This window comes from Monodon monoceros, unplaced genomic scaffold (genome assembly GCF_005190385.1).
Source record: "Monodon monoceros isolate NGI ecotype Baffin Bay Population unplaced genomic scaffold, NGI_Narwhal_1 Super_Scaffold_2, whole genome shotgun sequence".
NCBI lineage: Eukaryota > Metazoa > Chordata > Mammalia > Artiodactyla > Monodontidae > Monodon > Monodon monoceros.
The window spans coordinates 30,113,971-30,136,493 of NW_021703776.1; the positions used below are offsets into that span (position 1 = coordinate 30,113,971).

General features: G+C 41.1%; 1 protein-coding gene and 1 non-coding gene across 3 annotated transcripts in view; one reads left to right on the top strand and one right to left on the bottom strand.

Moving 5' to 3' along the window:
- IGF2BP3 (insulin like growth factor 2 mRNA binding protein 3) overlaps positions 1 to 22,523 on the top strand; it is a 142,000-nt gene that overhangs the window by 56,561 nt on the left and 62,916 nt on the right. The gene's annotated exons all lie outside the window — the stretch shown is intronic.
- LOC114902187 lies at positions 3,673 to 3,780 on the bottom strand. Its single transcript, XR_003795410.1, has one exon. It is a non-coding gene; the product is annotated as a U6 spliceosomal RNA (small nuclear RNA).

The following is a 22,523-nucleotide window of genomic DNA, read 5'->3' on the forward strand; positions in this document are numbered from 1 at the left end:
TGACAGCTTACTGTATTTCTCTTGATGAGGGATATTTGTTTGTAGTTTTATTTTTTTGTGTTGTCTTTGACTTTGTTATCAGGGTAATAAACCCTCAAACTGTCTTGTGAAGTGCTTGCTTATGTGTTCTGGAAGAGGTTGTGCTGAGTTGGTGTTATTTCTTTAAACGTTTGATAGCATTTGCCAGTGAAACCACCTGAGCATAGAGATTTCTTCCTCAGAAGACTTTTTATTTTTTTTTAGCTCAAATTCAGTCTTTGAAAATAGTTACAGGGCTTTTTATCTTGCGTAGTTTTGGTGATTTGTAGTTTCTGAAAAATTGGTTCATTTCATCCAAGTTGTTGAATAGAGGTGCATCAAGTTTTGCAGTATTCCCTCATTATGCTTTAATTGACTTGGGGTCTATAGTGTTATCTCCTTTGTTCCTGATATTGGTAGTTTGTGATCTCTTGCCCCCCCCCCCGCCCCCCCTCTGTTTCCCTCTTTCTCTCTCATCATCTTTGTCAGTCTGGCCAGAGGTTTAATTTATTTATTTATGTTCCTCCAAAGAAACAGCATTTGGTTTCATTGATCTTTACCTTCTTTCTTTCTTTTCATCGATTTTGCTCTTCAGTATTTCATTTATTCTGCTTGTTTTGGGTTTATTTTGTGCTTCCTTTTGCTAGTTTTTTAAGTTGGAAGCTTGGGTTATTAATTGGAGACCTTTCCTTTTTTTCTAATGTAAACATATGATGCTATGAATTTCCCTTTAAAGCACTTAATCCCATAAATCTTGGTGTATTTTTAAAATTTTTGTTCAGTTCCAAATATTTTCTAATTTCCCTTGAGACTTCCTCTTTGACCTGTGGATTCTTTTTTTTTTTGGACTATGTAGTTTAAATTTCCAAATGATTGGAGATTTTCCAGTTATCTTTTTGTTATTAACTTCTAGTTTAATTCCATTATGGTTGGTAAACATACCTTATATGTTTATATTTCCTTAAAATCTGTTGATACCTGTTTTATATCTTTGTTTTAGACAGATACAGTATATCTTGGGAAATGTTTCATGTTGGGTAGAGTGTTTCTTTTAAACATTTCTTGGGAAATGTTTCATGTTGGGTAGAGTGTTTCTTTTAAGTTTTTTCTAGTCTCTACCTACTAGATACCAGCAGCTCCCTGCCTGCCCAAGTTGTGATTATCAACAATGTCAACAGACATTGTCAAATATCCTCTTGGGGACAACATCCCCAGTTGAGAACCACTTTCCGGTAAGTAATGTGTTATTTTTCTCTGGCTGCTTTCAAGGTTTTTCTTTGTCTCTGATTTTCAACAGTTAGTTTATGATATGCCTGGAGAGAGATTTCTTTGGGTTTATCTTGTTTGAGGTTGTAAAGGGAAAGAACCCAGTTTTCCTCCTGTGTCGGGAGAAACCCAGTTCTTTCCTATTATGTGTTTTTTCTTCCTGTGTGTCTCCTTTATTACTCAGAACACTTCACTTCTGTCACTCTGGTCACCCAATGTGTGGCGATGTTTCCCTTCAACAAGCAATTCTCTGCAACACCAGCTGGGTGTCCTACAGTTTTAACTGAATTTTTAACACTTTCTACCTGGAGATAATGTTAGGTCCCACAAGTTAAGGGCCTGTAGTCTCAGTAGTCCCAGAAGACGACACCCTGCCCTCGCCTTGCACGTGTCAGTCACAGGCCTGGGTTATCATCACCTGTGCTTCTGACCAACCAGCTATAGATAGAAGGTTCCAAAGACCTCGCTCCTTGGGTTTGACTGATTTGCTAGAGTGGCTTACAAAACTGAGGGCAACATTTACTTACATTTACCGGTTTATTAAAGGATATAATAAAAAATACAGATAATCAGCCGGATGAAATATATATAAGGCGAGGTCTGGGAGAGTCCTGAGTGCAGGAGCTTCTGTCCCTGTGGAGTTGGGGTACATCACCCTCCCTATGTGGATGTGTTCACTCACCTTTAAGCTCTGTGAACCTGCTACTCTTGGGATTTTATGGAGGCTTCTTCTTGTAGGCATGATCAATTATTAACTCCATTTCCAGCGCCTCTCCCCTCTCTGGAGGACAGGGCATGGCGCTGAAAATTCCAGGCTTCTGATCATGGCTTGATCTTTCTGGTGACCAGCTCCCAGCCAGGAGCCATCCAAGAACGTACCTAGTTTCCTCAGTAGAACAGGAGATACACCTAGTGCTCTTATCACTTGGGAAATTACAAGAATTTTAGGAGTTCTGTGCCAGGAAGAGGAGGGGTTCAGGCTGGGAGACCAATATATGTATTTTCTATTATCTCACAGGGGTTCACTGAACTTTTTCAATCTATAGGTTTATATCTTTTGCCAAATTTGGAGAATCTTCAGTAACCATGTATATATTTTTTAACATCTTTATTGATGTATAATTGCTTTACAATGTTGTGTTAGTTTCTGCTGTATAACAAAGTGAATCAGCTATATGTATACATATATCCCCATATCCCCTCCCTCTTGCATCTGCCTCCCACCCTCCCTATCCCACCCCTCTAGGTGGTCACAAAGCACTGAGCTGATCTCCCTGTGCTATGCAGCTGCTTCCCACTAGCTATCTATTTGACATTTGGTAGTGTATATAAGTCCATGCCACTCTCTCACTTTGTCCCAGCTTACCCTTCCCCCTCCCCGTGTCCTCAAGTCCATTCTCTACGTCTGCATCTTTACTCCTGTCCTGCCCCTAGGCTCATGAGAGCCATTTTTTTTTAGGTTCCATATATATGTGTTAGCATACGGTATTTGTCTTTCTCTTTCTGACTTACTTCACTCTGTATGACAGACTCTGGGTCCATCCACCTCACTTCAAATAACTCAATTTTGTTTATTTTTATGGCTGAATAATATTCCATTGTATATATGCACCACATCTTCTTTATCCATTCATCTGATGATGGACATGTAGGTTGCTTCCATGTCCTGGCTATTGTAAATAGAGCTGCAATGAACATTGTGGTACATGACTATTTTTGTGAATTATGGTTTTCTCAGGGTATATGCCCAATAGTGGGATTGCTGGGTTATATGGTAGTTCTATTTTTAGTTTTTTAAGGAACCTCCATACTGTTCTCCATAGTGGCTGTATCAATTTACATTCCTACCAACAGTGCAGGAGGGTTCCCTTTTCTCCACACCCTCTCCAGCATTTACTGTTCGTAGATTTTTTGATGATGGCCATTCTGACCATTGTGAGGTGATAGCTCATGGTAGTTTTGATTTGCATTTCTCTAATGATCAGTGATGTTGAGCATCCTTTCATGTGTTTGTTGGCAATCTGTATAACTTCTTTGGAGAAATGTCTATTTAGGTCTTCTGCCCATTTTTGGATTGGGTTGTTTGTTTTTTTGATACTGAGCTGCATGAGCTGCTTGTATATTTTGGAGATTAATCCTTTGTCAGTTGCTTCGTTTGCAAATATTTTCTCCCATTCTGAGGGTTGTCTTTTCATCTTGTTTATGGTTTCCTTTGCTGTGCAAAAGCTTTTAAGTTTCATTAGGGCCCATTTGTTTATTTTTGTTTTTATTTCCATTTCTCTAGGAGGTGGGTCAAAAAGGATCTTGCTGTGATTTATGTCATAGAGTGTTCTGCCTATGTTTTCCTCTAAGAGTTTTATAGTGTCTGGCCTTACATTTAGGTCTTTAGGAAATACGGAACGCTTCACGGATTTGTGTGTCATTCTTGAGCAGGGGCCGTGCTAATCTTGTCTGTATTGTTCCAATTTTTAGTATATGTGCTGCCGAAGTGAGCACTTCAGTAACCATTTATTCAAAGATACGTTCAGCAAATATTTTTCCTTTTTCCTGTCTTTCTGAGATACCGATATAACGTAAATAAGGCTTTTGGTATTTTCCCACAGGGCTTTGAGCCTCTGTGCATTTTTTCTCTCAGTTGTTCAGATTGAATAATTGCTATTGATCTGTCTTCGTGAGCAGTGACAATTTCCTTTGTTGTTTCCAGTCTGCTATTTTGTTCATCCAGTGAGTTTATTTAGGGTTATTGTGTTTTGGTTCTAAATTTTTATTTCTTTTATACCTACTGTTTCTTGGACATTTTCTTTCTGTTCTTTTCAAGAGTGCTCACCCTTTGTGGAACATTTTTATAATAGTTTCTTCAAAGTCTGTCAGATAATTCCAACATCTTTGTCATTCTTGGCATTTGCATTTGTTGATTGCCTCATCCCCTATGAGTTGAGATTTTCCTAGCTCTTTATATAAGTAATTTTGGTTGTACCTTGAACATTTTGAATATAATATTATGAGACTCTGGATCTTGGTTCAAACCCTATGGAGAATGTTGATAATTTCATTTTAGAATACAGTTTGACCCAATTGGCTTCAGGCTGCAAGTTGCAGCCGGCCTTCTGTGGATTATGGTTCCAATTTCACTTCATTTTTGAAGCCTTTGAAGTACTCTTTGGATCTGTCTCCTGTGTGTAGTAGCACTCAGTGGGTGGCCAGTTTGGGACCTGGGTGATGATCTCTCCCATGGTTCTGCTCTCAAAGTCTTGGGTATGCTGTTTGTTTTATGATGCAAGCATGTGCATATTGGAGCTAAATCCAGGATTTCCTAAACAGCTTCATGCAGTTGCTTTCCTGAGCTCCTCCCTTTGCATGATCCGATTAGTACTTTGATTCTCAAGGGCTTCTCTTTCTGGTTTTTCAGCCAGAAAAGGTAGGGCCTTGGTTACCCTGCTTGGTTGTGCACTTCTCATGACTGCACTCATGTCTGGGGCTAAGTGGCAGGAAGACAGGGGCAAAAAAGCAATAGGATTCAACCCACCCCCTTGGAACCATAGTTTTCCCCTTCATCAGAGTTTTAGGTACCCCTTTCCTGCTCTTCAAGCCAGAGCTACAGGACTTCTCCTCGAGTTCTGTCTGTGCTCAGTAACAATTTCCAAGTGTTTTTTTTTTGTTTGTTTGTTTGTTTGTTTGTTTGCGGTACGCGGGCCTCTCACTGTTGTGGCCTCTCCCATTGCAGAGCACAGGCTCTGGACGCGCAGGCTCAGCGGCCATGGCTCACGGGCCCTGGACCGGGGCACGAACCCGTGTCCCCTGCATCGGCAGGCGGACTCTCAACCACTGCGCCACCAGGGAAGCCCCAATTTCCAAGTTTTAAACTGCCCCAAGTCCAGGCTGGGGCATACCAGAGGGAAGAAGGGCAGAATAAATCATCTCACGTTTGGTGGTACTTTAAATTCCCCGCTCCACCTGCTATCATCTACTTTTCTTTTTTTTAAAACATAAATTTATTTATTTTTAAGTTTATTTTTGGCTGCGTTGGGTCTTCGTTGCGGTGTGCGGGCTTCCCATTGTGTGGTGGCTTCTCTTGCTGTGGAGCACGGGCTCTAGGCGCGTGGGCTTCAGTAGTTGTGGCTCGCGGGCTCTAGAGTGCAGGCTCAGTGCACAGGCTTAGTTGCTCCACGGCATGTGGGGTCTTTCTGGACCAGGGCTGGAACCCGTGTCCCCTGCATTGGCAGGCGGATTCTTAACCACTGTGCCACCAGGGAAGTCCCTTATATACTTTTCAGAGTCTTCAAATAGTTGGCGTCATACATTCTGTCCAGATTTTATCCTCATTCCATGGGAGAAACAGGGTAGACTATCCCCACTCAGTTTATAGTTTTCTTGTTACTTTGAAATTTCAAGAGGTTAAATTATCTCTTGAGAAATAAATGATATTGAATCATTTATTTCTTAAGAATAGAGTAACTATTAAGTAACTTGCTTTAAGGGTTTTTTTTTTTTTTTCTCATAGGTAACCCTTGGTTGAATTAAGGCTGAGCAGGCACTTAGCTATCATTTACAAAACGAAGCTTGTATTCAAACTGTCCATGTGATCCAGTACTGGAGATGTGTGTGTAAGGCTAAAAGAGAGATAATTTCACATTTAAATTTATAAAAGCCTTCACTTTTCGCTCTTTTCCTATTGCTTCCCACCTCTGACATGAATGAACAAAATATTCAGGGTTAACATGGGGGAGGGAGAAGTCCCCAGGAAGGGGGTTTAGAACAGTAAACCAACTGGGAATGGCAGGGCACTCTTAATCCTGTTTCTAATTTTAGTATCGGCAACCAGAGAGGCAGGGTTGCCTCAGTACTCGAGGTATTTTTTCCCCTTTGTATTTTTGTATTGCTGAATGGCCTACTTGGTCTTACCCAAAAATACAGTCTTACTATTTAGAGTTACTCTCATGTGGGGATGAGAAAGGCTGTAATTTTCTGGGGTCTTCCCTAGATGTGTAGTATACATGCACTGACACCTTCTCAGGATTCCTCAGTTGTTGGCTCTTACACACAAAAGGAGGTGTTCAGTTAAGTATTAGTTGAACCGATGAAGTCATATGATGCTTTTCAGAACATGACCATAACCCAAATAGAGATCAGTGTTCATCTTGATAGATTCTTTCTTGGTCTAATGTTGTTCTGTGTCACACTTCCTCTGTGTACAAGTATGTGTAAAAAGACTTAAAATCGTTTAATTAGCTTAGTTGGATTGATTGATGGTAGTGAATTGATATTTCAGTCTTTTTTCTTTTTAACAAGTCCTATATTTGATTTGTCCATTTTCACTCATTTTTAGGCTCACAATTACATTCCTAGCTCTTATTCCCCTCTTTTCTTTACCTACTCTGCCTTTAAGTTTTAGATCAACTTAATAGCATACACGTGGGGAGTCCTGACCATGGGCAGGGCAGGATGCTAAACTCTTCAGAAGGAGTCTCATTTGATTCATCCAGCCAACCCTAGATATCGAAAGGAAATAGTGCTATGCTGACTTTAGGGGGTGGAGGGGAGGTAGCTGAGAAATGGAGAGACTTGCCTAGGTTTTACAGCTAACATTGGATGAGTGGGATTCAGACCTGGCAACCTGACCCTAAAGCCCCCTTTTTAAACTGCAGTAGTTTTGTCATCTCATATGTAAAAGTAAGAACGTGACCTCTCACTTCCCCTGCAAGTCTATTTATGACTTGCAACACTGACTTCATCAGTATGTTTTTATTTAGATGTACTATAATTTCTTACTATGTTTGACCTATAATGAACACTGAGATATTTAAATAAAGAGACTTGCATTTTCAACTCTCAGACCTGCACCCTCCTTTCGGTTGTTTGCTTGCTTGGTTTTATTGCTTATTTTATTTTTTTTGGCCGCACCGTACGGCCTGTGGGATCTTAGTTCCCTGATCAGGGATTGAAACTGGGTCGACGGCAGTGAAAGCCCGAGTCTTAACCACTGGAACACCAGGGAATTCCCCTGCATCCTCTTTTTAACAAACATTTTCTAATGTCCCAATTACAGTCCTGAAGTGAAATTCACAGAAAATATAATTATATATGTATTTAAATCTTTAAAATTAAAATTTAAAAATCAATATAATGTCCTAGACATACCAGAAAGAAGAAATAAAAGGGAATTAGTTTATACAAAATAATTTTTCAGTACATAAACACTTGGGCATGACCAGAGCTTGAGGCACAGTGAAATAATCAAGTACTTGTACAGCACTTGTATTATTATAGAATAATCCTCAGCAGACCAGTACTGGTGCTAATAATATACAGGTATGACATGGGTGACTCAACGTCGTGTTGCTCTCAGTTAAGTGGTTTTCTATAGTGGTGATAAGCAGGTCAAAATATAATTGTGTATTGATTTACATGGTGGTTGCAGTTTTGGAAGATAGAACATATATTAAAACTGAGCAATAAATACTAAGGGTATATGCTCAGAAAAAATGGGCTTTTAATGTATATATATGTCAAGGACCTTGAAGAGCTGTGCAGGGCTGGGGTGCCTCCGCTGTGTGAGGCTGTCCTGCACAAATCAGGATGTGTGACATATCTGGTCTCTGCCTGTCCAGTGTTCGTGAGGCCCTCTTCCCCCACCCCAAAGGACCCACAGTTTTCTAAAACCACCCCCGAAGTGGTCAGGTTTTCTCCATTGAGAATTACTGCTCTAGGTTATTCCTTCCCCAGCTTCATGGAAGGATGAGTTTTCTGTTTGTTTGTTTTATTGTTTTGTATTTTGGCCACACTGTGTGGTATGTGGGATCTTTGTTCCCCAACCAGGGATTGAGCACAGGTCCCCTACATTGGGAGCGTGGAGTCTTAACCACTGGACTGCCAGATAAGTTCCAAGGATGAGGTTTTTTAAATTTCTAATCAATCACTGACATTTTATAAAATGCAAAATTTGTTAGAAAAATGAAATTCTAAAGTCAGTCAAAAACACAAGTCCTGGTCTTTATTCTTAGATTTAGCAGACATAAAATTCCTGGCAATCTGCCATAAAAATTTCTTCCTTTCTCTCTCTCTCTCTCTCTCTCTCTTTCTCCCTCCCTCCCTCTCTCTCTCCCCCCTTCCTTCCCTCCTTCTTTCTTCCTTCCTTTGTTTTTCTCTTTCTCTTTCTTTCTTTCTCCCTTTCTCTGTCTCTGTCTCTCTTACTTTCTCTTTCTCTCTTTTCCCTCCCTCCCCCCCCCCCCCCCGTCCCTGTCTCTGTCTCTCTCCCCCCCCCGCACCGTGCAGCTTGTGGGATCTTAGTTCCCTGACCAGGGATTGAACCCGTGCCCTTGGCAGTGAAAGCACCGAGTCCTGAGTCCTAACCACTGGACTGTCAGGGAATTTCCCATAAAAATTTCTAAATGTTTAATCTCTACTTCTGAACCTACTTTGCCACGGAGTGGTCTCTTTATCTCAGTCTTTCTTTCCCTGAAGTCACCCAAAGTGAATGTATGTATCTGAAAAATTCTTCCTCTTGGAAGATTTTTTAAAAAATAAATTTATCTTATTATTTTTTAAAATTTTGGGCTGCTTGGGTCTTTGTTACTGCACCTGGGGTTTCTCTAGTTGTCGCGAGTGGGGGCTACTCTTCGCTGCGGTGTGCGGGCTTCTCATTGTGGTGGCTTCTCTTGTTGCAGAGCACGGGCTCTAGGCGTGCGGGCTTCAGTAGTTGTGGCGCGTGGGCTTCAGTAGTTGTGGCTCGAGGGCTCTAGAGCGCAAGCTCAGTAGTTCTGGTGCACGGGCTTAGTTGCTCCAAGGCATGTGTGATCTTCCCAGACTAGGGATCGAACCTGTGTCCCGTGCATTGGCAGGCGGATTCTTTACCACCAGGGAAGTCCATCTTGGAAGATTATAGTTGCATTCTCCCTAGCCAAATGCTCAAATGTTTTATTCCCAACACCTCCTTTGTTGTCCATAAATATTACTTTTTACAAAAACTCTTGTTTAATGATGGAAGTGAACTTAACTGCCTTCACTATCAGGGATGCTTTTTTATTCCATGACAGAAATTTGAGGTGTAGTTTAACAGGCATATCTCAAACTGGTTTTGATTCCTCGTTAGCTTTATATACTTAAAATCCACCGTGTTTTCTCCATGCACTTCCACAGAGAAGCAGTGACTTTTCCAACCTTAATTTCAGAAGACTTCCTGCAATGTTTTTCATACTGTGAAGAGCCTTAGTGATTGAAAATAATTCTTATAACGAGCCAAGAAGGGTCCTGGATCATAAAATGCCACAAGCAGTTCACATTGGTGATGCTGATGGCAGAACACCCTCAGCAGGGGGCCTGCACCTGCTCCTGAGAATCTGTGGGGAGACTGAAAGTCTCTCCCTGAGAGATTGGATGCTTTTGGCACAGTGACTGAATCTTAAATGTGACCAGCTTGTTCTTCCTACTTTTGGGTTACTCTGGAACAGCAGAACAGTTGTCTGATTTGTGTAGGGACCGTCCTTCCAGTGTGAGTTAAAAATCTGAGTTTTGATAGCATCCTGAATACCTTCCCTCCTCCAGCTGCCTCTTCACATGCGGTCCTTCTGCTGTGATGCATACAATTGGTTTTGGCCTGTGTTTGTGTAAGTGCCTATGGGGTGGACCCAGGCACAGAGTCATGAGGTGGGTTTTGAATTTGTTCTCGAGTGAACTGGAAATGCTTGGGCCTTGAGGTGTTTCTTACAATTTTTGGTGCATGTAGCAAGTGCAGTTTGGTGGAAGGACATGATTCTATTGTCTGTCTTGCTTTGTAAGGCTGGGTCAGCCTAGTTGGAACAGCCCCCTGTGGTTGTGATAGCTGTGTGGCAGAGGTGGTGGTATGCTTTAGGAAAGCTCTGTTGACAGCACCAGCTCTCAAGATCTGTATCCTGAGGAGCAGGACACAGTCAGCTGAGGCTCTCTGAGACCAAAACCACCTGTTCAGATATAGCTCAGATACATTTTGTTTTTTGACTTCTACAGAGTTGAGATGTGTTCATCATCTTAGATAGATTTACCTATATATGATCAGCCAAAAAAGCAATAGAATAATTCGGGTGGAGAATTTTTGAACATTGTCTTGTTCCATGATCCTCCATCCTAGAGAGATGGGATACAGGAGACATGAATGCTTTTTCAGTTGGTCAGTTCCCATGTGCCTCTCATACATACTGAGAACATGTTTAAAGGTGTATACTTTTTGTCACGTGTTCCATAACCACCAGTCAGTAATCTGATATGGTGTTTAACTAAAGAAATAACAATTTGTTCCAATGTTGGGGGGAAGACTGGTTCATCTGGCCTTAGTGGGTGCTGTGGACTGAATGTTTGTCTCCCCAGAACCTATATGTTGAAGCCCTAATCCCCAATGTGATGGTATTAGAAGGTGGAGCCTTTGGGAGGTAATTAGGTCATGAGAGTAGAGCCCTATGAATGGGATTAGTGCCCTTATAAGAAGAGACACAAGAGATGCTTTCTCTCTGCCATGTGAGAATATAGCAAGAAGGTGCCTGTCTATAAATCAGGAAGAGGGCCCTCACCAAGAACTCAACCAGGCTGGCACCCTGATCTTAGACTTCCAGCCTCTAGAACTGTGAGAAATAAATTTCTGTTGTTTAAGCCATCCAGTCTTTGGTATTTGTTACAGCATCCTGAGATGACAAAGATGTTGGGGAAGGTGTCAACATGTGGTATCTTCCTTAGGAAATTTATTTTATAGCTGAATTTTTTCAGTTTAACTTTTATTTTATATTGGAGTGTAGTTGATTTACAGTGTTGTGTTAGTTTCAGGTGTACAGCTAAGTGATTCAGTTATACATATACATATGCCCATTCTTTTTCAGATTCTTTTCCCATATAGGTTATTACAGAATATTGAACAGAGTTCCCTGTGCTATACAGTAGGTCCTTGTTGATTATTTTATATATAGTAGTGTGTATATGTTAATCCCAAACTCCTAATTTATCCCTCCCCCGACATTTGTTTTCGAAGTCTGTTTCTGTTTTGTAAATAAGTTCATTTGTATCATTTTATTTTTAGATTCCACATATAAGTGATATCATATGATATGTGTCTTTCTCTGACTTACCTCACTTAGTATTGTAATCTCTAGGTCCATCCATGTTGCTGCAAATAGCAGTATTTTATTCTTTTTTGTGGCTAATATCCCATTGTATATATGTATCACATCTTCTTTATCCATTCCTCTGTCGATGGACATTTAGGTTGCTTCCATGTCTTGGCTAATGTAAATAGTGCTGCAATGAAAATTGGGGTGCATGTATCTTTTCGAAGTATGGTTTTCTCCAGATACATTCCAGGAGTGGGATTGCTAGATCATGTGGTAGTTCTATTTTTAGTTTTTTAAGGAACGTCCATACTGCTCTCCATAGTGCCTGCACCAATTTACATTCCCACCAACAGTACACGAGGGTTCCCTTTTCTCCACACCCTCTCCAGCATTTATTGTTTGTAGACTTTTTGATGATGGCCATTCCGACTGGTGTGAGGTGATACCTCATTGTAGCTTTGTTTTTTTTTTTTTGCGGTACGCGGGCCTCTCACTGCCGCGGTCTCTCCTGTTGCGGAGCACAGGCTCCGGACGCGCAGGCTCAGCGGCCATGGCTCACCGCGGCATGTGGGATCTTCCCGGACCGGGGCACGAACCCGCGTCCCCTGCATCGGCAGGCGGACTCTCAACCACTGCACCACCAGGGAAGCCCCTCATTGTAGCGTTGATTTGTATTACTCTAATAATTAATCATGTTGAGCATCTTTTCATGTGCTTTTTGGCCATCTGTATGTCTTCTTCCTTAGGAATTTTAAAGTGACTTTTAAAATTCTGTAGTTTGAAAGTTTCCAAATATACACATATAGAGAAAATAGTATAATGAACCCCCATGTACCCAGCTTTAAAGATTATCAGTATTCTTGTTTAATCGATATCCCCTAATTTTGTTGGTTTTTTGGACTATTTTAAAGCAATTCAGGGGGTATTGCTGGCACAGAAGATTTGTTTTACATGCTCACATAAATGTAGGTATATTAGTTTCCTCTTGCTGCTGTAAGAAATTACCGCAAACTTGGTGGCTTAAAACAAGAGAATTTTACTTCCTTACAGTTCAAGAAGCCAGGAGTCTGGAGTCAGTCTCAGAGGTCAAGGTGTTGGCGGGGCTGGAACCTTCTGGAGGTGTGGAGGAGAATTCATTTACTTGCCTTTTCCAGTTTTTAGAGGCTGCCTGTATTTCCTGCCTTGTAGCCTCTCCTCCAGGTTCAAAGTGCATCACTCCAATCTCTGCTTGTGTTGTCACATGGCTTGCTCTCTGACTTTGATTCCTCTAGTGCCCCTTTATAAGGACCCTTGTGATAACATCCGGCCCGCTTGGACAATTGGGGATAACCTCCTAGCTCAAGATCCTTAATTTAATCACATCTGCAGAGTCTCGTTTGTCATGTGAGGTAACATTCACAGGTTTCAGGGATTAGGAATTAGACATATTTGGAACCATTATTCAGACTGCCATAGTAGGACCACACTGCAGTCAGCTCTCACGTGTCAAATAAATGGTAGGGCCATGATCTCAAGAGTGGAGACTGTAATCACAGGGAAACACATGAAGATTAAGCTCTTCAAAACCTAGCGAGATTTCTATTCAGAGTACAGCTTGTCATTTTGCACAGCAGATGTGCCATTCCTGTCAGAAAATGAGGAAGAAGGAGGTATGTGTTGGTGAATAACTGGTGCCTTTTCGTACATAACGGAAAAGATAGCTGCAGTCCAACATCAGATTCAAGGTGATACTGGTGCGTGCTCCAGCTCAGGCTTGACCTTGTCCAGCCCACAAAACTGTGGACCTAGGGTCATTTTTCTTTCTCTTCCCTGAGCTGCAGAGCCTAGCCCCTCCTTGCCTCTGCTTCTCTTGTTATAAGCCTTTATTGAACTTATTTGCGTCCCTACTATGTGCTAGGGCTGGATCTGCTGCATGCATTTTCACTAAAGGTTTCCAGTGCTTTGCTTATTCTCCACATAAATTTGAAGATGTGTTTTCATAGAATATAAGGAAGAGGTGATGGGGCTTCCGTGTCTGAACATCAAGCCCCAGAATGATGGATAGGAAGACAGGGGGCTTTGTGCGAAGGTGACTCAACCATACGGAGCCTTTTTCCCATCTGTGGAAAAGAGGTTAACAGTATGGTCCTTTCAGGTTCACCATGAGAACCACCAGATAACACAGGTGCCTTGCCCCATAGTTTATTACGAATTAGTAAATTTCTTCAATGGATTTTGCCCTTTGGCTGAAATTTTCATCCTTTGGCTCTGCTATAGTGAAGTTAACTTTACTTTCCCTCAACCCCTAGTTTCAGGGCTTTTGCATACATGTTTTCTCTGCCTATAATCCATTTGGTTCTTTCTGTTTTTCTTAATTCCCATTATTAGCTTTTAACTCAGATGTCATTTCTTCCACAAAGCCTTATATTTTTCTGCCATACCTGGATTAGGTGTGTCCCCTATATTTCTCTTATACTTAGCACTATAGCACCACTCAGCACTTGATATTTTAATTGCCTTCTGACTTGTTTCTATTCTCCCATCGGACTCTAAAATTTAGGGGCCAGGGGCTGTGTCTTCTCCCGTGTTGTCATCAAAGACACAGAACAGAGCCTGGTATAGACGAATGGTCAGTGTTCACACACATCTCTTGGTTGGAAACGTTTTCAACTCTGTAATAGATTAAAATTTTTTTTTCATAGTTAGTTTGCTGGATTTTACGGGGGTTGGGGTGTTGGGAGGGATGGATAGGGTAGGTAGAAGAAAATAGGATATAAGTTTTTTGTCTCAGGTCATTGAGTTTGCTGAAGGAGAAATCAATCACTGAAGTGTTCTAAAAAAAAAATTGGTGTGGTGTTGTTTGTGGATTGTGGGGTTGGGGGGGGGAGGAGCAAATTGAAATCTTCCTCCAAGCTATGTTGGGCTCTTTGCTAGCAGGGAACAAGTTGTGTTTTAGAGAGAAATCTGGTATTTTATCTTGCTTTGGCTGCTTGTTTTATGTTATACAGTGTTATATAAAGTCAAGTGTTTTTGGTTGTTTTTTCCAATAATGTTTTACCTTAAAATACAGTTTTCTAGTTTTTTTTATAACTTTTAAAAAAATTTTTATTTATTTTTGGCTGTGTTGGGTCTTTGTTGCTGCGTGCGGGCTTTCTCTAGTTGTGGAGACCGGGGGCTACTCTTCATTGCGGTGCGCGGGCTTCTCATTGCGGTGGCTTCTCTTGTTGCGGAGCACGGGCTCTAGGCACGCGGGCTTCAGCAGTTGTGGCACGTGGGCTTCAGTAGTTGTGGCACACAGGCTTCAGTAGTTGTGGCATGCGGGCTTCAGTAGTTGTGGCTCACGGGCTCTAGAGCACAGGCTCAGTAGTTGTGGTGCACGGGCTTAGTTGCTCCGCGGCATGTGGGATCTTCCCGGACCAGGGCTGGAACCCTTGTCCCCTGCATTGCCAGGCGTATTCTTAACCACTGCGTCACCAGGGAGGCCCCCATCTTTCTATTTTGGGTAAAATTCAGTTTCTTATTTTTTTCTTTTCCAAAGAAAAACATCAGACCTTGTGTTGAAGAAATGAGTCACAGGGAAGTTGGAAGCATCATTGAGTGATGCTCCCTATGGCTGTTACTGAGTGGGCTGTGTTCCCAGATGCCAGCCTCATTAGGATGGATTAATGCTAAGTCCTACTAAGTTTACACCCATTATTACCTCGACGTTCTCCTTTCTCAGCAAATTTGATGCCCATCAGCTCTGAGCATGTTCTGTGCGCTTCCAGGATTCCAGTATTGTTGAACACTACTTGAAGTCGCCCAGCTGAACAAATATTTCTGATTTTAAATACTCTTCATGACTTCTTTTCCATAAGACATGACTTAATCATGTTTCTTTCCTGCTTAATTAAACGTGGGCAAGTCTTTGATCAGACACAGCTTTATTTCTGTATGCTAGAAATTTTATCCTGACTTGATATTAATTAATGCTTGTTTAATAAGAACCTTTGCTCATATGTTTCCCTCTGCTTCTAGAGACCGAGCTTTATAGTACACGACAGAACCTTACTTTCTGCTGGATGCAGCTTGGTGTTGTCTGTTACTGAGCTTCAGGGTCACCTCTACCTTATAGTGGGTTATTTTTGTTTTTTGTTTTTTTTGCAGTACGTGGGCCTCTCACTGTTGTGGCCTCTCCCGTTGCGGAGCACAGGCTCCAGATGCGCAGGCTCAGCGGCCATGGCTCACGGGCCCAGCCGCTCCGCGGCATGTGGGATCCTCCCAGACCGGGGCACGAACCCGTGTCCCCTGCATCGGCAGGCGGACTCTCAACCACTGCGCCACCAGGGAGGTCCCTCTAATTTGTTTTTTAAATCAAACAACCCATATATACATCCAAAAAAAATATGGTACACACACAGTGTAAGATTCATTGTTTGTTCAACTTGCCGAAATTCATGAAAACATGCATAGATTTGTTTACCCCTTGCAATAACTCTACGGCCTCTGAAAAATCCAATCCAATGATCGAGGATCAATGGTGGGAAATCCATGATACTTGGGTTGCCATGCCTCTTCCTTTCCACAGCAGGAGGGACTCTCTGAAAGATACTCTTTTCCCACTGAGCCTGGATTAAGCCTCAGAATCCTTCTTACACTGTGCTCTAGATAGTCACAACCAATTGTTTGCAGCTGGAATGTGAGAAGAACATTGTGTGTCTCCTTGGACAAGATGATCTTTTAACCCACTGTCCACTTTGACTTCCATAAATCCTATTTGGTTCTGCTCTCTTGAGCAGACGCCTGCCTCCACATATACAAAGCCTCCCAATATGTGAAGAGGGCTCATATAGGGGGTACGTTGTTTATCTGAGATGCACTTTTCCAGATCGCTCAAGTATCCCTCCTCTGTTTCGCTCCTCTGACCCCTCACAGCTTGTTTCCTGCTGGGGGCGTGGTTTCTGAGTCTGAGAGTAGGGTTCAGAACTGAGTATAGTGTTCTATATGGATCTGCACTGTGCTTACTGCAGTGTAGGACCTTTCTTCTCCTTGACATTTGTTCAGTAAGGGAAAGATTACATGCCCACATTCCCTGGATATGAGACTCACATTGATTACAATTGAACTAGCTTTTAGTTATTAAGAATGTTAAAGTATTATTTTTTTATTTTTTTTTTGCGCGGTACGCGGGCCTCTCACTGTTGTGGCCTCTCCCGTTGCGGAGCACAGGCCCCTGACGCACAGGCTCAGCGGCCATGGCTCACAGGCCCAGCCGCTCCGCGGCATGTGGGATCTTCCCAGACCGGGGCACGAACCCGCATCCCCTGCATCGGCAGGTGGACTCTCAACCACTGCGCCACCAGGGAAGCCGTGCCTTCTTTTGAGGCTTAGCCAAGCATTGGGAGTTATTCTCAGGTCAGTGAGGAAGGTCCTGCAGGTCTGCCTTCTTTTTGGCTTTGGCCACATCTGCCATACTGTAGGCAGTGTTGGCCAGCATTTACAATCAAGCAGCAGCTGTGAATGTAGAGAAGAGCATTGTCTTCCTTTTTTGTATGTCCCCCCACCCCCCCAAATCATTTCTGGACTTGAATACTGTCTCTGTATTTTTGTAGGGCTAACTGAGCTGGTCAGGGAGTGTAGCAGATGACACCAGCGTTGCGCATTTGAATCCGAACGCGCTGTATTTTATGTCGTGAATATCCTAGAATGGTCACTAGTGAGATTTATTGTGTTTTGTAGCTTTGTTTACAGATGCTTAGCAATGTACTTGTTCTTGAACTTAAATGCATTTGAGAGTAAGGGTTAGAAGTGGTGGATGATGGACATTCACATGTAAAACCAGTAACATTCTGAGGCAAGTTCTTACTCATCTTTATTTTATTGTTCTACTTTCTACGTGTTATAATTTAGTCAGCCACAGTATGTCTTCGGCGTGTCTAGAGACAGCTGTTAGTGTTGGCTATTTTTATTTCTACCCACAGAAAAGGTTTTTTGTTTGTAATTTTTGAATGAAACATTTCTCTCTTATCCTGCCTGGTTTTGGTGATGTATTTGATTCTAAGGAAGGCCTCTGTAATACCTTGGTCACTGTAATGCAATTACCAGTTTTGTATTTTGTTGGGGGCTCAGTTCTGAAGGAGTTAGAAGTGGATAGCGTGGGCTTCCAGTAATAGGTCTGGGATAGTAATGTCTGAGTGTTTTTAAAAGCCCATCATATTGTCAGAGCTGTCCTTGAAGCCCCTGGAAAGTGAAACTGTTGTGGAGAGGACCATCCTCCATTTGTGGGTGACATATCTTATGTCAGTAGCCACAGAGTTGAGATAAGAAAAGGCAGATATAAACCCAAAGTAACAAACAGCTGTGAAGTTTTTAGGCTTCTTTCCAAAAATGAGAGCCTGTGCACTATAAAATTGTGGTTTGGCATCTGTGTACTGCATACGCCGCCCTGAGTAGGGATGGAAGGGGGTAAGGGTGGCTGTGTGCTTTCAGGTTCTGTATTCAGCTCTAGCTAGCATCAGAACCTGAACGAGGGATTTCGTTCATGTGCAAAAATAGGATGTCCTGGAGGGGCTGCTCGTTCCCTGAATCTTCCAACTAGCTACTCCTGATAGAGGTGTGGTGGTTTGCCCCAATCTCGTGGTATTTGCTTGCCTCTGGCTCAGTGGCTTCGTCCTTCATGTCCTGGCCAGTCAAGGGACAGATCAACTCTTTTTTCACTTGGTATTTTGATTTGAGCTGCTTTTTTTCAGAAGCTGCTGTTAAAGGAATGACTTAAATACCCGTCCCCCCATTATAAGAAATTCAGATTCATTGGGTAAAACTTGGAAAGTAAAGTACAAAATAGTTTTAGTATACCTTTTATATTCCTATGTAGGAATATACTACATACATTGAATTAGCAGGTCAGAGTGTGAATTTTTAGGCCATTTGCTGTTAGAAAACTTATGTAGAAGTTTTGTGCTCCATTATACTTCCCCCATGAATAGATGAGACTAATTGTTCACCTATATCCTCTCCAGCATAATTCATGTTAAAATAATATAAAATCTTAGCTAATTTTACCTGCAAAAACTAGCATTATTGGGCTTCCCTGGTGGCGCAGTGGTTGAGAGTCCGCCTGCCGATGCAGGGGACACGGGTTCATGCCCCGGTCCGGGAGGATCCCACATGCTGCGGAACGGCTGGGCCCGTGAGCCATGGCCGCTGAGCCTGCGTGTCCGGAGCCTGTGCTCCGCAACGGGAGAGGTCACAACAGTGAGAGGCCCGCATACAGAAGAAAAAAAACAAAAAAAACAAAAAAACCTAGCATTATTATTTCAACTGGCATATATACCTGACTTTGACCAATAGTGAAATTTTTAAAATGCATTTTAATCATTTTTAGCTGTCAGTTCTGTTCATGGCCCCTTTCCTCTGATTATGTCTGATGATACTTTTCACACTTGTTGGGCAAATGGTACTTATAGTGTGTCAGGATTAAAGATTTATCATCCAATTTCTTTGTTTATTTTTCCATTTCTGTAGGATTACAATTTTTAAAAAGTGGTATCTATCCTATTGTATGTAATTTAATTTCCTGCCTTTGTTTTTCCCTCTTAAACCTTAGACAAAGAACAATAGAAGAAATTCAAAAACAAAGAAAAAAATGTAAATAATGATAGGAACAAAAAATAATGAAATAGAAAGATGAAGATATAATAATCAACAAAGACAAACATTTCTTTGAGAAAACTAATAAAGCAGATTCGTCTCTGGTAAGATTGAGGAAGAAAAAAATGTTAAGGCACAAATAGCTAATTTTAATATGGGTGAAACTCAAAACACAAATGTTGAATAGAAAAGAGAAAGCACGGAATATAAAAAAGTTCAAAAATATATAAAACTTAGTATATTATTTTTGTATAAATACATATGTGATAAAGCTTTAAAGAAGGATAGGGGAATGATAAGCAACAAAGAATAAGGGAGTAAGAGGGCTTTCCAAAGTGGCTTTGGATCCATGGGTTTGATTTCTTTCTTTTTTTCCTTTTTTTTTTTTTTGCTGTACGCGGTCCTCTCACTGTTGTGGCCTCTCCCATTGTGGAGCACAGGCTCCGGACGCGCAGGCTCAGCGGCCATGGCTCACGGGCCCAGCCGCTCCTTGGCATGTGGGATCTTCCCAGACCGGGGCACAAACCCATGTCCCCTGCATTGGCAGGTGGACTCTCAACCACTGTGCCACCAGGGAAGCCCCTGATTTATTTCTTAAAATGGATAATAGGTATTCAGGAATTAATTGAACTACTTTCATTTCCTTTAATATGTGAAATATTTTGTAATAAATTAAACATTCTATATGTTAAAAAAAAACCACCAAAAAAAACAAAACGAAGGAAACCGTAGAACTTTTTCCTCATGTCAAACATTGGGAGTAAATCTCATTTTCTCAATTTATAACAGTTTAAGCCATATTAGTAAATTTTTTCTAACAGCTTTATTGAGGTATGATTGACATACAATAAATTACACTAATATCTTTAAAGTGTACACTTTGATAAGTTTTGACATAAGTATATACCTGTGAAACCATCACCACCAAAAAAAATAAATAAAAGTGAGCGTAACTATTACTGCCCAAAAGTTTCTTTATGCCCTTTTGTATTCCCTCCTGCCCTTACCCTCAAGCAACTTCTGCTCTGCTTTCTTTCACTATAAATTAGTTTGCATTTTCTAGAGTTTTATATAAGGAGTCATATAATGTATACTCTTATTTGACTTCTTTCAGCCAGCATAATTTAAGTTCTACTCATGTTATGTGAATCAATAGCTCATTTCTTTTTATAACTGAGTAGTATTCCATTGGGTGGGTATACCACAATTTGTTTATCCGTCTGCTGATGGACGGTTGCTCGTTTCCTGTTTTGATTACTATTAATAAAGTCGATATGAGCATTTATGTGCGGGTCTCTGTATGGATGTATGATTTTGTGGGGACTCACTTGGACCTCCAGTGTTCATGTGAAGCTTATTTTAAACTAAAGACTTTTGAAATTCAGCACATGCAGAAAGAAGCCTATTCAGAGCTTTTCTTATCTGACTAAAGGCAGAAACTTCTGGTGGTGAGGCTGCCGTAAATACCCTCTCCAGGGGAGTTTAACTGGCTTGAAAAGAGATGAAGACCACTCTTCAACCACTCTTGTGAGATAAACAAACATCACCACAAGCTTTATCTCCCATTTGTATTTCCTATGAAAACTCTTCTCTTCCCTTCTTCTCCCCCAACAAGTTAGGTATATAAATGCCCATCTTTATTTAGATAGCCACTTCTTTTGTGTACTTTCAACATGCATATATCAATAAACTTTGTATTTTCTCCTGTTAATCTGTCAGTTGTCAGCTAAATTCGCAGGCCTCCAACCACTGAACCTAAGTAGGGAGAGAAAAAACTTTTTCCTCCCAACACTTTGATTTCTCTTGGGGGAATTCTAGGGGTGAAATAACTGGGTCATAAGGTAAGTACATGTTTAACATTTTAAGAAACTGCCCAACTGTTGTCCAAAGTGCTGTATTATTATATGTTGCCACCAGCAGGGTTTGAGAAGGCCAGTCCTAACGTGTGCAATTCAGTGGTTTTTAGTATATTCACTGAGTTTTGGGACATCACCACTGTGTAATTTTAGAATATATATATATTTTTAACATCTTTATTGGGGTATAGTTGCTTTACAATGGTGTGTTAGTTTCTGCTTTATAACAGAGTGAATCAGCTATACATATATCCCCATATCTCCTCCCTCTTTCATCTCCCTCCCAGCCTCCCTATCCCACCCCTAGAATATTTTCATTACTCCAAAAAGCAACCAGTTAACACTCACTTCTCACTTTCCCTTCACACTAGCCCCTGACAACCACTAATCTATTTTGTGTCTTTATAGATTTGCCTATTCTAGACATTTCGTATAAATGGAATCATACAACAAGCGACTTTTTTGACTAGCTTCTTTCACTTAGTGTGTTTCCAAGGTTCTTCCATGTTGCAGTATGTATTAGTGCTTCATTTCTTTTTTCTTCTTTTTTTTAATAAACTGTTTTAGATTAGTTGTAGATTTATAAAAAAAAAAATTGAAAAGATAGTACAGAGTTCCCATATACCCCACAGCCAGTCTCCTCCTCTGTTATTAACATCTTTCATTCGTATGGTGCATTTATCACAGTTAATGAACCAACCTTGTTGGGTCCTAGTTGATAATGAACCAGCATTGTCGGGTTCTAGTTGATAATAAACTAAAGCTCATACTTTTTAGATTTCCTTCGTTCTTAGCCAACGTCCTTTATCTGTTCCTGGATCCCATCCAGGATACAGCATTACATTTAGTTATCATGCCTCTTTAGTTCCTCCTTACTTTAAGTTTTAGTTTCTGAGGCTCTTGTTTTTGATGACCTTGACAGTTTCGAGAGAAGTATTGATCATGTATTTTGTAGAATGTCCCTTAGTTGGGACATGTCTGAAGTCTTTCTTGTGATTAGACTGGATTTATGGGTTTGGGGAGGAAGACTAGAGAGATAAGATGCCATTCCTATAACATCATATCGAAAGAGTACATACCATCAACATGACATCACTGTTGATGCTGACCTTGATGAAATAGTGTATGTTAGATTGCTCCACTGTAAAGCTGTGCCCCACCCCAAACTGCTTTTCATACTGTATTCCTTGGAAAGAAGTCAGTGTGCATAGCCCACACTCGGGGAGCAGGAAATTATGGTCTGCTTCCTTGAGAGTGGAGTCTCTACATCAATTATTTGGAATTCTTTTCCATGGACATTTATCTGCTCTCCCCCATTCATTTATTCAATCATTTGTACTAATGGATATTTATTTTGTACCTTGGATTATAATCCAATATTTTGCTTTATTGTTCCAGCTTTGGTTGTTGGGAACTTTCAGGTGGTTCCTGTGTCCCTATGGTACCTTCACTCACCATGGTGTGTGTGTGTGGTAGGTTTTTTGTTTGTTTGTTTTTTAAGCACTTCCTTACTTTTTGGCACTAGAAGATATTCCACAATTCCATAATTCTTGCTACAGTCGTAGAATCAACCATCTCTCTAAGGAGGCGTGGCTCCTTTTATTTGAGAATGGTATTAGAAACCAAGATCTGGGTAGTAGGTATGACCATTGCTACTGGGATGCTTATTGCTTCCATGTTCTTTCAGCTGTCACAGTAAGGAAAT